This window comes from Cygnus olor, chromosome 15 (genome assembly GCF_009769625.2).
Source record: "Cygnus olor isolate bCygOlo1 chromosome 15, bCygOlo1.pri.v2, whole genome shotgun sequence".
In the NCBI taxonomy this organism is placed as follows: domain Eukaryota; kingdom Metazoa; phylum Chordata; class Aves; order Anseriformes; family Anatidae; genus Cygnus; species Cygnus olor.
This window is the reverse complement of record NC_049183.1, coordinates 12597759-12612684: the sequence shown is the minus strand read 5'-3', so window position 1 is coordinate 12612684 and position 14926 is coordinate 12597759. Positions and strand designations below refer to the sequence as shown.

Sequence of the window (14926 nt, the reverse complement as noted above, 5' to 3'; positions counted from 1 at the left end):
GGCTGTATCTTAAGTGTCGTTCTTCTTTTCCATCACCTGAGGATTTGAGCGGCTCTGCCAAACTGAAATACTAAAATGAACATAAATTTGAAAGTATTTTTATATTTAGAGGCATTGATTCCAATATAATTTCTGTCCAAATTAAAACTCTCCTTGAAAAAGATTAAACTGTCAGTGATAACATCGAGGTTCTTGTTATGTCTAAGAGGAATAAATGCTGAAGTTACAGAATTGTCTGGAGGCTTAGAAAGTAAGAGGGGGAATTAATAATGTGAGAGAATGGATGAAAGTGGTGAATAACACTTTTTTGAATTGGAGGAAGTAGAGTGAGTTGAATTAAGAGGTTTATGGTCAAAAAGAGTACCCATTTAGACTGATTTGCTGTATAATGTAAAAAAATAGTTTGACTTAGAGAAATCTTTATCCAGTAACTTGTGGTTGCTCGACAGTCTGTTTTTAATAAGGCATCAAATATTGATTTAATGGTACTAAGCAACAGACATTATATAGGTTTACCTGGCTAGCTATCCCTATTAGAAATATGTATTCTCTTCAGTTCACTGACTTCAGTGTGAGCTATTGCGTTTTTGCTTTGCTTTTGTTTGCTAGATTAAAGAACCATCTAGTATTAGATATCCACTAAAGACCGTGATCAAATTGCTTCAGCCTTCTCTATAGTAAATGAAATACTTTGATTTCCATTCATTTCTCATTGTAAGGCATGTTTTTCAGATCATGAATCATTCATGGAAATCTTCTCACAACTTTCCTTAATTTTCAACAACCCTCTTATGCTGCATGCACACCTCACCTGGATGCATTATCACTCTAGTGGTCTCATCAATGTTATATTCAGAGACAATATTGTTTCTCTGGCCCTACTCAATTTCCTACATAAGTACATAAAGATTCTTGCTAGTACCATTTTTTCCCCCACAGCATTAAACTGGAGGTAACCCTTAGTTATTAACCGTGGCCAAGAACCCTCCACACAGCATTGTCTTCAGAAAGTACGTGCTGTATTGTGTGCGTGAGACTAGATTCTGTGCTTTGGGATGTCTCACGGTGTGTTTGAATTTGTGTAGAAAATTGTGCTGGGCGCAATCAGATTTCTAAGCTACCTTTGTGGGCTTTGTTGTTTCCTGCAATTCTCCCTTTGTGTTATCTGCATGTTTTACTAAGGATTTATTATTTTCTTATGTGTCCTAGAGAATGTGTGCTGCATACTATTGGTGAAAGAAGCAACACTTATTGGAAGTGACTGGAAAATGTCACTGTTAGTTCATCAGTTCTTGGTCCATTTCAAAACTGTTGTAGTCTTATTTTGCATCATGCTAGTTTTAAAAGAAAATGCGATTTTGATACTGAGGCAAATATCATATAGGATTCCTATTCTGTTATGTCAACACAGTTATCTTAATTAACTAGACTTGAAATCTCTTCAAGTGTATTTGACAAGACCTGTTTTCCATGAAATTGTGTTACCTGCTTTTTCTGATCTTTTAATGGAGTTATGTATCAGTCCTGTCTTGTGAGTTAAGGGGATTCAATTTGTTGCATTTTGGAAGCTTCATGAAAAGTGAACGAGGAAGCAGATAACTTGATCTATATGAGGCTAGCTGCTTAATCTCATTTTTCAGTCTTCACAGTCTATTCACCAGCCAGTGCTGTCTCATTCTGACTGTAGCAAATGTGAAATGTGCGGATCGATACTGCCAATGAGCGATTAGTAATTTGCAAACGTCAGTAAGTGAATTCATCTGATTCGAGGTTTTAAGTTGGAGAAGAAAGTAGGGAAGTAGTGATTGAGTGGACTGAAATAATGGAAACAGATATTTCCTCTCAAGTGAAATGTAAACATTGTTGAGCTCTGTTAAGCAAGAAGATGGTAGAGATTTGTACTCCTTTCACGGTGATTAGAGAAAATAATTTTTTTTTCTTCTGAAATCACCAACATCAAATGTGCTTTTCCCTTATCATCTCTCTTATCTTTTTTTGTTGGCTGTTGACCTGCTGGAGGATAGAAGTGTATAAGTTCATGCACGTAAGATTTCTTATCATTTTTCTTGAGGCCACTTACTACTGGTTTGGGCAGATAAATTCAGAGGTGCTCATTCACTATTCAGTATTGGTTTCAAGCAGAAGCTCCCTGGTTTATGTCAATACATCCAAAATGCATCAAAGACCATCGAGGGGTTCTGCCCGTGACAGCAACTCGGAATGAATGCCTTTAATTTCCTTAGAGAGTCTGCGTACCTCTGAAGATTGCAACTGAAGTAATAGTAAATTGGAAGAATTAAAACTGCATTAAAAACAGACCAGTGACTAAAATATGAAAAATGCCCAGAAAAGCACAGCAAAAGTCTAACCCAGGAAAAATGCATTCCTCCATAACAAATGTGCCTTGACCTCTGGGAAGCTGGTGTGGTCGTGTGTTTAAAGATGCCATCCAAGAAAGTGTAGTTAGTGAAGGATGGAAAGGCTGTCTTTCAGCTTTGCTTAGATAAAGTTGAAAAGATGATACCTTCTTAACTGCAGCTAGTCTGTGTTTCTGGGTTATTCATGTATTTTCTGATTAAAACTTAATAAGAGAGAAGTAACTAGCAGTGCCGGAGCACGTTGGGTAGCTGCTGTGTAGGGCTGAACTGTCCTGTCTTCCTGGTGGTTTGCTACACAAAGGCTGAAGAAAACTGGTTTCCCCATGGGAAGCACCAGAAAAATAGTTTCTCTTAATTCACAATTTTCTTTCATAAAAATGTTATGTTTCATAGTGATGGAGGAGAGCGGTGATAAAAACAAGGCCTGAATTTTGTACTGCAGGAAGTACCGTGGTTTGAATGAAGCTTTTGTAGGGCCTTAACAGTTTATGGGTTGACCTGGCAGCCATAACTCTGGGAAAACCTGGCAGTAAAACTTGAAATCATTGCCCCTCCACGTCTCCAGTCCATTAGCGTGGTGAAGTAAAACCGGTGAAATAAAATCAAGCAGGGGACAGGACAAGTCATACACTGCTGTCCAAACAGTTTTGTGTCTACCAAGTATATCTCAGGATAGATTTAAAATTGGTTTTGGCTCAGCTTTGTAGCAGTCTAAGCCTGAATAGATGATGCATGGCTGGAGATGAATTGATGCAAGGCAGGTTTAGCAAGTTGACAGTCATTCCGCTAATGGACCGGTGATCCCAGTGTTACATTCCTAAGCCTTTTCCCATCTCTCTGGTTCAAATTGCATTTAAGAAGAAATGGATGAACAGTAGTTGCTGGCAGCCAAGAAGTATTTTTCCCCCCAGTGGAAGCCAAGAAAGTGTGTTTTAGCAGATGGTTGTACTGGTCGAAGCCCCCCACGTGGACAGTCTTGCACAGCACGTGCTGTGTTCGGGCACGAGATGCCGGGGGGATGTAGCTGACATTGCTGGTAAAGGTACAGCGTAAATCAAACACCTGGCCTCGTATCGGGAGTGGTTCTCTCTGTCGTGGGAGTAGAAGGTCAGAAACCAGCTTCACTGTGAGGCTTTTCTCTGGAGGCAAGGTGAGATGGATCCCTTGTGCTGGCTGCTCCTCCTCACCCTATGCGTTGAGACCCCTTCCCACATTGGGGCCTTGCTTGAAATTCCCCCTGTAGGCCTAGGAATTTATTCACCTCTGGAGACTTTCCAGGTCTCAGCAGTACAGCGGGTAAACCAAAAACAAGTTACCAGCTCTTGCTTTCTCGGGCCATACGTAACTAGTGAGGAGTATTGATTTAGTTTTGATGTGAGGTAGTCTATAAATATGCATGAGGATTTAGGGTTATTTAACTGTGCTTTTTAATTCTCCTTGCATTGCTGACTCTTCTAGTCGAAGGTTTCTTTGTATGCACAGCAAGCTGCTCTGTGACAGCCCTGTTCTTGCTGGCTGGGACCTCTCTAATGTTTGTTAATCCTAATTCTGTAGAAACTCATAATGTTCAAGGAATAAAAGGACACAAAGCAGCTCGCTTCGGTGTGGGGACCAAGGGAACAGAGTCCAGCTCCCTGTGGAACTGGGTAGGGAAACCTGGGAGCAAAAGGCAAGGAGGAAGGAAATGGAGGAGACCTTCCCATGCTCCTGGAGAGGAGGAAGAGAGCTCTTTTCGTCAGGGTTCCTACAACGTATTTAATAAAGACGGTAACCTGACCAGTGGTGAAGAGGGGGAAGGAAAAGCTAACATTTGCCCTGAGGAGCTGGAAGTGAATATACCCTCTAAATTAATATTTGGGTGTTTTAGATACTCTGGTCTATTACTTGAGAGAGAACAGAGCAAATAAAAGAAGGTTCTGCATATTCAACACGTGTAACTGAAACCATAGTGACTCTTCCTGGTGAATAATGTAGGTACTACATGGATAATTAAGACAGGTACTTGCATGTGCAAGTCTTTGAGATGTTGGAAGCTCCCTCACTTCTCTCTCTACAAAACTACTACTAGAAAAATTTCTTTGTGGTAGCTGGTCAGACATCAAGGGGGTGTTGGGGAAGATGAGCTCTCCCCTGGGGGAAGCTATATGAAGACAAAACACCACATCACTGAGAAGTGATGGGGACAAAAAAATAACAATTCTTCTCTAGCTTTTCTTCCCCTTAATGTGTTGCAGGGATGTATTTTGTTAGCTTTTCCTCATTTTTATCTTCTGCTTGGCCGAAGCAGGAGGAGGGTGGGAAGCAACAGCCGCTCACAGCAAGAGGCTGCGGTGGAACTTGTTTAACCTGGAGCATGTTTGCTGTAAAACCCACTCAGACACTGACCGACTGCTCAGAGACACTGTCAGAAATGAGTCCTCCGACCCATTTGCATCTGTCAGAGTTTCTGTGTGACGCGAAAGGGAACTTGACTCGCTTTTCAAGCAGAGCGGCGTCCAGCTCGAGGCAGGGAGCCTGCTGATGACGGCGGGCAGCTCTGCTCTGCGTGCACGACGAGGGTGGGCGTTCAGTCACCGAAAGGCAGTGAAGCTGCTCCAGGTTTGCCTTGTACCCTGTCAGGTCCAAGTTATGCATGCAGGGTCATATAACTTAACCTTTATATGCTCTGCATTACAGGATTAAAGTGTCCTGGTCTGCTTGAAGCTTGTGGGAAGTTTCAGTGTTGCTGTTAATGCTCTCGTGCCTAACTTTATCAGCCAACCCAAGCAACGTGTGTTTGCTGTGCGAAAAAGCAACGTGATTGACCTCTCTCCTTGTCACTTGCTTCTCAGGCTTATATATGCTCAGCTGAACTTTGGTGCATCCTGCATCAGATCATGAAGGCGGTGGCTTCTTGCACCACTATTGTTTGTTTATGTTTCTTTTTATATAAGATACTCTCAAAAAAAATACCCATGGAGGTTTTGCTCTTTCATAGATAGATATAGTAACTAGAAAATCTTATTACAGTGCAGTTTTGCTTTCCTTTAAAAAGACTTCATGTCTTGAAAGAGGAACCTCAGGTATCATACTCCACTCTGACTCTTCCCTCCCTGTTTGAATAAGGAGGATCCTGGGCTAGCACAGCGGATTTGTGCTGCTTTTCTTCTCTGTGATCTCCCCTTGAAATCCCATCTGAATTCATTCCAAAGTAGAGCTTTACAAGGAAACGCAGAATTACCGAGACATTAAAGTGCGATTTATAGAGCATTGTTGGGAGGCAAGGCTTTGATTGGTGAATATCTGGATTGCAGTCAATGCTACAAAAAACCTTACTTCAAATGTCTTCTATCTTTCTGGTCTATTTGTACAGTATCTGTATGTGCACGTTGCATGCACAATAAGAAAACAGAGCAGTAAAGTAGTATTTTTTTTTTTCACTGTATACTTCTCTGGAAAAATCAGGTTTGGTCTGGCATTTCTCAACAGTATAACAGTGTTCTCAACCAATGGTGACTTCGTTTGTATGGCAAAGTTGATAAAATGTTTTTTTTTGAAATTCAGATCTATGAGAAGTTAATTCTTGTCTCTGAAAAAGAATTTTTAAAACTCAAACTATTAGCTCTTTGGTGCTGTTTTTTGAATCAAGATTGTTTTTGTTTCCCCAGTGTCTTTATCGGAGGTTTTTGAACCATCACAGGTCTCTGCATGCTACCAGAATATAAATAACAGCAACTTTTTATGGACTTTGTTCTCTGGAAAGACAGGAATCCAGGGCTTGAAAAAACTGGAGTAGAAACCCTGAAATTCAAAGCTTTATCTAGGTGGTAACAAAGTGTCCTCAAATGGCCTGTGATTTTCTTCAATTTCAATAAAATGAAGAGCTGCAAATGAAAGGGACGGTGAATGTTTGAATGTATTTTTTTCTTCTCAATTATCCCAACTTCGTGTCACTTCATGTCTAGCTGTCCCAACTCTTAACCTTCTTGTCACGTTTATTTGCATGGCAAACCTCATCTGAATGCCCTACTCTATGCAAATTGCAGTCTTGCATCTTCCAGAGGATACTGCATTTGAAAGTGGGCATAAAGAAAAGATCTCCTTTTTAAAACTGTACCTGAAGGGCTTCAGCAGCACTGGTGAGACATTTTAATTTTATTATTCATATTGCAGCAGTGCCCGAAATGTGTTACATGTTGTACCAAAAGGTGTGGTCTGGTGTTAGAGTGGTGTGATTAGGGCGATTAGAGCTTTTTGTCTGCAATACCTCCTAACTCCTACTGCCTCTCTGTATCATTGCTAATTTTCTGTAGATGCTGCAGTAGAAGAGGGCCATAGGGAGGAATATCAATGAGTACATGTGTGGCAGATCAGCTCAGAGGGGAAAAATAAAATGGTAGAGGTCTTTGGGGAAGGAGCAGCTGATCCAGGCGTTGGAGGTGGTGTTACTGATGGAGTGGGGAAGGTAATATGGGGGGAAAAAAAGCAGGATAATTATTCATGGCATGGCATGTGAAGGTAAGGAACTGAAATCTGATGTACTGGTGGGAGCTGTGGTAGAGTTATTGGGGGATGAAGAGACCTAACAGACAATCAGAGATTATCTTCACCTCTGCTGTTCTGGAAATGGCTGACGTGGGTGTCCGGAAGGCCCCAGAAGAAAGGCTGCCTGAATCAAGGTGTATGGACCAGAGGCCACATTGTTGGGGCAGAAGAAAGATCTTCATGTTTTGGGGAAGAAGTAGCAGGAGTTGAACTACGAACTGTCTAAGACAAGGATGAAAGGCTGCCCAAATGAATTTCTGCTGCCCAAGTTGTCTGTGCTGCCGATACACTCACACATGATGGAGAGAGAAATGTAGGAAGGAAGGCAGGGTACCAGCACGAGACCTGCTGGGAACAAGCGAGTCCTTCCCCGACACGCAGCACGTTCAGGTTTTTTCCAGCTGTTCGTGATTTCGTGTGCCTGCCTTCTGGCAAAGCTCTGAGGAGCAGGTGGTGGTTGTTGCTTATTTGTTATCTTGCTTTGTCTCATCTTTGCAATCCACTTTTGTTATTACAGCCCCTGTTCCGAGGGCTTTAAAGATCCCTTGCTGGAGTTATCTTGTGTGGCAGAGGGAGTGGGGCTGGTCAGCATGCTGCGCTCTGTGCGCTGCGTGCACTGGGAATTCTGTGGGATGCAGTTTACTTTGGGTTTTACTCTAATCACTTTAACAAGCCTGAGCAAAGAAACGAAAAGAACAAACCCAAGAAACAGAATTTCCATTAAAACGGCATTTCCTGAGGAAGGATTAAGCTTTCTAAGACAGCCTTGTACCATGTGGAGAAACGCATCCCGTATTTGTTCAAGGCAGTTGAGAATCCAAAATGAATTTTTATTTTTATTTTTTTTAAAGAAGCTGTTAAAAATAAAATAAAGCTAGGCCAGTTGAAGCTGCTCACCTGCGTAGCCCGGCTGACTCTAGTTTAATAAGCAACTGCAACAAGAGCTATGATTGCTGGAGAATTTGCATGTGCCGTTCAGGTGATAAATTCCAATTTTGCCTTCCCACTGTGTTTCTTTATTTTTCATCTTAGAGTAGAATTTCCAAGGGATATTGATGAAAGACTAAAAACAGATGATTCTCGATGTAAATGCTATACCATTAAGTATACGCTACAAGATAAATGCGTTGAGCAGAGACTTCTAATGATTTGTGACTTCTCAGCTTTCATAATTCACTAAAAGCAGCAGAGTATTTATTGGCTGTGTGTGGAGCCCATGCGTGTGTGGAGCTGTGTTTACTCACAAATACCCCATGTTTTCGGAAGAGTAAGGCAGTCATTCCAGAAGCCTGCAGCCTTGGGAAGGGCATGCATTTCTATTGCAGCTTGACCTGTGTAAGGCTCTGATTTCAGAAGGACCTGAATCCAAGAATAAGCTTTTGCAGGTCCCCAAAAGCAGTGTCAGCCCTTTTAGCAGCAGAAACTTGGATTTTGCAAGAATTCTCTAGCTGGATCCTGACACAGCGAGAAAGACCAGCCAGAGGCCTCCAGTAACATTTTGTCACAAAATGAAGAGAGGAGACAGTCTTGGGTGGGACAGAGTAAATAGCATGGTAGATCTGGACACTGGGATTTGCTTTTTCCCAGTTATTTGCTGATTCCCCTACCTCATCACTGCCTTCTCTCAGGCTCGATGTCCCCTCCCCACAGGGAGGTCGCTGCTGAGGTGGGAAGGTTGGGCAGAGCGTTGGGTTGGTTTGTGCTGCTCGTGGTCACCAGTCACTGGTGTTACTGGCCAAGGTCCCCAGGCATCTCCTGGTCTTTGTCTCCAAGCACCTCTCTGATCTCCAGCATCTTCCTTCACTTCCAGGATTTTTCCTCCAGCCAGGAGCGTCCCCTTCTTTCTCAGACCACTTCTGGTTTTGGGAACCCCTCTTTTTGGCACCACCTTTCTTGCTGGAGCCCCAAGTCCCTGGTTCTCCTAACCTAAATGCTATAAATCATTGACCTGCTTCTGATTGGCCTCCTAGGCAGTGATTCTATCTCATTTCTCACTGTTTTTGGAGGGTACAGGATATGCCATTTTTATTTTAGTCCAGAACTTACCAAACTTTAAAACCAGGCTGTACTGGCAGCGGGCAAGTAGCAGGCTGCTTCTTCAGGACTCACAAATTCAGCTTTGGAGATTCATCCCCCCATGTCTGTACCCCATTATCTGCTGAGTGTTAGCATTCACCATCTAAGCTACTTTTCGCCTGTGAGAGGTAGCAGATGGAAGCAAGTGTGTTCTCTGGCCAGTTGGATGCTTTTCAGACACTCCCCTCCACCATCTCTCCAATGGCTTATTTACATTTTTTGATCTGTATTTAAGAAACTTTCTCATCCATCTCCTCCAGGTAGATGTAGTCATTTGGGATGTTCTTCCAAGGTAACTATTGACCCATCATTCCTTTAAAGCTGATGCATTCCACTAATCCCCTTAGATCGTTTCTATTTACGTTCGCCGGTATTGAATAATGCGTCCCAGTCCGGAAACGTTGAAGATTTTTCTTTTAAGACGTCAGCACGGAAACAAATTCCTTAGCTCAGAAAGCAGCAGTGTGTGCTGCTCGTATTTGGGTGGCGCTCAGTGTGTGCGAGAGCCGCACAAAGGAAGAAATGGTCCTTCCCTTGAAGAGCTTCCAACCGACAGCCTTTTCTCAGCAGGGGCAAGCACAATCTGTTGCATTGCAAGCGCATAGCGATTAAACTCAGCTGTCCATATGCTGCACCAGAATTTATTGTACTGCTCGGAAAGCCTAATCTTTTAAGGTTGATAGACATCAAAGCTATGAAAAAATACGGCACTTCACTGTGCATCAGCCTCATCTATGGGTTTGGAGCAATTTGCCTGCCAGTGCAATAAACGGGAGGAGCCTCCGAGGATTGGAAGTCAGCTGAAAATCCTTGACAGTGCTTGCTGTTGGTGACGATCATTGCTTCCTTGGGATGCGGGAACTTCTCGGCTTTAATTTCATTAAGTGACGTTAGACAGACGCATTCACAACAGCTGAGGTTATTCCCTTTGCCACCAGTTCTACCTTTGGTTTAGCAATATCTGCCGTAGATGAATAGGTCTTAAATGGAGTTGTTAAGCACAGAATGTTTTGTCAAATGTAAAAGCATAGTTTTAGGTGCTTTATCCTTACCTGTGGGCCTGTGGAAGTGAAAGCTTTTGTAGCTCCTGGAGAAAGACGTCTCTGAGTTGAGACTGTGCAGTTTTCAAGCGATCATGAGGAGAGATGCCAGAATAAGCTCAGCCCTTTTCAAGGTGCTGTCACTGGCAGCTTTCATTGTTCTTCCTAACAACTGCTCGTCTAAGGGAAAAGTTTCTGTTTTTCAGAGATTAAAGCAATCTTGTCCTCGTTCATTGTTTTGTCACTTGACTGATTCTTCCCTAATGGGGAGACGACTTGGAAAGTTTTGGAGCTGTAATTCTAACATGTGCGCCAACATACCGTTTGCCGATGATATAAGTTTAGAAAATGACACGCAGCATCTGCACAATTATCTCCTCAAGGTGCTGTGGTTTTATTCCAGACTGGGAGATGGAAGCAGGAGAAGAGTGATTGAGAGAAGTATCTGACTCGACCATGTGCATCTGTTCTAGATGGCACATTGGTCCTGTTGCAAGTTCTTTTTTTCTATGGTCTTTTAGCCTTTTGTCAGGAAGTTTATTGATAGCCACAATCTTAATAAATTGTTGTTCCATGTCCCAGGGTGTGCCTGGAGCATACTTCATTAAGACAGTATTTGTGTTGCATCTGCGGTGGCTGTCTCGCATAATGTCTACGCAGTCGGGACACAAATGGTGGGCTGGTAATTCCTTCTCAGTGGTCGATGTGAAAGTTTCACTTGTGTGTGTCCTAGGGGCACATGGATGGAAGGCTAAGGACGATGCATCAGAACATTATTTCGCAAATCGTAGAACATATTAATGTGGAGCCAACAAATCTTCTCTGTAAAATGTCCGGTGCCCTTCTGAGAGAACAAAAATGTTTTTGCTGCCTTAAGCACCAAATCAGCTAGTTAGCATCTTACTTTCCAGGAATGAATAATTCACTGTACTGCTAAGTGTCAACCAGACTTGGTTGCAATCAATCAAGGTATTTATTGCTTCCTTCTAAATTGAAGCTCTGTGTACATTTTTCTGACAAATCTGAATTACTGGCTCAGTGTTATTCCTTGAAGGAAGAATCAGTGAATGCCAGCAGTTCTCTCTAGTTCAAGTTATTTTCTCTTCTGCATCTCTACAGTTGCCAAATTTTAAAGTATTGGGAAAAACAGGGGTAAAGAGTGGGCTTTGCAGAGAAGCTAGCAGTAGTGTATCACCTTTGCTCTCTGAGAACTGGCCATGATGTGCTGATGAGCAGAACAGTCTACCAAGGAGTCTGCTGAATGAGCCAGGGACAGGGTGGTGGTTTACTGTTTTTTTTCCAACAGAGGATTTGTCTACAGGTCATGTATTGGTTCTGTTCCCCAAATGTCTCATGTTTATATGAGGTCACCTTAAGCCTAAGTGGATTTGGCTGATTCTGACATTGAGGCCAAAGTTCCAAACTCGGAGCACGCTTTTCACACTTCCTGGAAAAAAATGAGATACATTGCAGGTTGGTGCAAGATGCTTGTTAACTCTGACAAGCAATACCTCCTTGCCTGTGTTAGGTTAGTGCAGAAGCAGCATCTGGAGCTGCTCCTGGGCAGTCGCTTGGGGATTTTCAGTTCCTGTTCAAAGAGCCTTGTGCATGGCAGAGTCCCTTCTGCACAGCGCCTTTCAAATGCCACTCTTTGTTCTTCCTCATCAGTGGCCCTAGATTAGAAATGGTTTTCTAAACAGGCAAGTCTCATTTAGTTCTCTCCCTGTGCTGGAAACACCATTTTCCAGGCTCCCACTGCAGAGCTGAAGGGACAAAATTCGGATCGGTAAGACTAATTTATTGTGGGGGGAAGAACAGTTGACAGAGAAAACCAGCAATTTACGTTTTTCAGAGCTAAAGGGGTTCCAGGAGGAGGAGGAGGTTTGCCTTCTTCGGTTCCTGCTTTCTTACCAGCATTAAAGTTTCATTTCCTTCAAATACTAGTGAGATTGTGATGCTGCTTTGCTGTCTGTTGTATATAGCATTTTCCAGCCCTGACTGTTCCTGGAGCAAACCTAAGTCACTTCCCACCGTTGGAAATCTGGAAAAAACACTCCAAGTGATAGAAGTTGTGCTGTTTTTGCTGCTCGATATTATGTACACATGCATCTGATCGCTTTCACCTGAAATTGGCTCTAGTGTGCAGTGTTTCCATGCAAAGCTCCCTGTGTTTGGTTGAATATCTATGTGATGTCCCTAGTTTTTCCAGCAACTTCAGGAGTGCTGTGTTTGGTGCATCTGTGTATGGCAGCAGGATGGCCTGGTGGCTATGGGGATCATCTAAAAGTTAGATTTTCTTTTCATTTCTGCCACGGTGATGCTAAAGAGCCTCGAACTGGAGGTTGCATCTGTCTGTACCTCTCCTCTGCTCACACACGGCATCTTCAGGCTCTGTTGTCTGTTTCTGTGGTTTCGGATGGTAATCTCTTGTAGGGTTTGCACAGTGCCTATCACACTGGGATCTCTGTCTCTTGGTTTCTTTAGGCATTACTATAATATAAACCAGCAGCACTAATACTTTAGCTGTAGGGAGAAATGTGCTGGTTCTATCTGTGCTGTGTAGAATAAAGAGAAAAAGCTACTGCCCCAGCCCAAAATGTGAGCAGCATAGCAAATATATTAGTGATCTCCCAGAAATGTTAAATGAGATGCATTGTACCACAGCCCTCAGATACAGCCTTCGTATCACAGCGAGTTTTTGAGAGATTTGTCTGTCTCGTGGAGCTCTGGCACTGTAGCTTCAGACTGACATGCTCAGGAAGGCTGGTGAGCCCTGAAAATAAGGCTGAGTTTTAGTGCTGAGCTTTCGAGCATGATTTTCAAAGGGTGCAAGTTATAAAAGGAGAGAATAAATAGGCTGAAGAAGCTCTAAAAGACAAAGCACTACAGCTTCTTGGCAGCACTTCACAGAAAGGCCAGAGAAATATTTTAAAAGAGAAGCTAACCAGCAAAACAGACTAACGCTGCCTGCGTTAAAGCGGTCCCGGCACGGACGGGGGCAGCAATCTCCAGGTTTGTATGGTTTCCCTCCCCACTCGGATCCTGCTGGTGTCCTGTGCCTTTCCATTACGTGTGAGCTTCTGCAGTGATGGTGCAGTACGAAATCGCAGGCGCAAGCCAAGGTGTGATCTCTGCCTGACATTGCTGGCGGTGCAGCCTCGCTCCGCGGCTCTGATTTTAAGAGCATCCTTTTGCCAGCCAGTGCAAACAGCACTGCAAACTTTGGGTTTGGCTCCCTTCTCTGGAAAGGCAAACAGGAGGGCGAGAGCGCCCTGGCCACCCTGCTGCCTCGCTGCGGGAGCGGGAGGGGAGAGGAGCCCCAAATGCAAATAGCACCAGAAGTTAGACCGCCGGCTGCAGAGACAGGTTTGTAAATGCCAGGGTGTTGCTGGGGAGAGTAAATCTAATAAGCTGGCGTTTCAGCTGCCTTCATGCTCCTTCTGTTAGACATCGGACTGCTGCGTGGGGTCCCCGTCCTTCAGTTCCCATCTAAACATCTCCTGGCCGAAGCTGGCAGTGGGGGTGTTTCCTCCCCTAGTCCTACCGGCCTGTTTGTCTCCCCCTCCCCATGGAGTTGAGGTCACAAAGCCCCACTGCTGTGTGCCCAAAGCACTGGTGCTGCCCTCCCAGATGCTCCTGTAGGTTTCCTGAGCACCGTGGTGCCTCGGGTGGCAGGAGGGGATGTGTCACCGCCGCGTACGTGACAGAGGGCACCAAGACCTCGCGCTCTGACGGTGGGGGGCACACAGCTGGAAGGGGCACCCAAGTGCTTCCGTGGTGAGTCCCTTGGGCTAAGGCAGCCCTTTGGGGGGGGGGGGGGGGGTCTGAGTCCTCCCATGTCAGGGGGTTCCTCCCATCTGCTCTTTGCCTGGGACGTACAGATCAGGTCTCCCTTTTCTTTTTTCAACCTGTACTCACACAGTGAAATGGTGACCCTCTCTTCTGCCCCAACAGATGTGGTTGCCGTGGTTTCCCCCAAGAAGCACCGTATCGGTGGCTAACAGTACAGATACGGGGGATATCCATACCCCACTTTTGTATCTTTGTCTGGGAACCACAGCCCTGATACACCCGTTGGTTTCCGGGTACATTGACTCTTTCCATGCCAGTCGTGCTGGAATTCAAGGTTTCAGGTTGTGCAGAGTATTAAAGGATGTTTTTGGTGGCAGAATCTCACGTTCACCAGCACGTGGATCCCATACCCTTGCGATCAAATCCCTTTTAGAACCAGAGCTGCGTCTGCTGCCAGCCTGCGAGGCCGCGAGCTTCGGAAGTTCCCTTCCTGCCGTGGCCGGAGGTGCTTTAAGATATCTGGATGGAGTCATTTCGGTGTCTGCAAAAGACATTTATTAATAGGGTCTTCTGGGGTCTCTTACCAGCAGCATGCAGGATGAAGTTGCTCAATCTCTTCTTTAGTTTGCCTTCCCCTCCACCAAGTTTAAATTTCCAGTTTATCTTTAATGAAAATTAAATGATAAAATTGGGATAATGCCTACCTTGTGCTGCTCTTGAGGGTTAATTAATGTTTGTCAAATCACTTTAGGTCCTGAGATTTAATTGAAGGAAAAATATTACCATATAAAATGCCTTTTTATACAGGCAGTGCTATAGGGTTTCAGCTGGGCAGAGTGCTGTGGAAGCCAGGATTAGTCCATGCTTTACTACTTTTATGGTTGTGAGGCTTCCTGTAGTTTATATGAAAATTATCTCTCTGAAATCACAAATGTAACATCAGTGTTTTCCTCTCACTTTGGAAGAATATTAATTTGCTATCTTAGGACTTGACTGACTGTTTAAGCTGCTATAAATACAGCTAACCTCTGAGAAAAAAAGTATAAAATGAAATATCTGTTTGCTTGCTTGGGATGAGCTGATACAACTTGCTAATGACTCCGCCACCGGAGTCAT

The 14926-nt window shown here is 43.8% G+C and overlaps 1 protein-coding gene and 1 long non-coding RNA gene across 2 annotated transcripts in view; one reads left to right on the top strand and one right to left on the bottom strand.

Moving 5' to 3' along the window:
• The window catches only part of MAD1L1 (mitotic arrest deficient 1 like 1), a 353627-nt gene that overhangs the window by 216836 nt on the left and 121865 nt on the right, over positions 1 to 14926 (top strand).
• LOC121078477 lies at positions 7782 to 13793 on the bottom strand. Its single transcript, XR_005824583.1, has 3 exons — positions 12964 to 13793; positions 10031 to 12791; positions 7782 to 9939 (listed from the first exon to the last, which is right to left on the bottom strand). It is a non-coding gene; the product is annotated as an uncharacterized LOC121078477 (long non-coding RNA).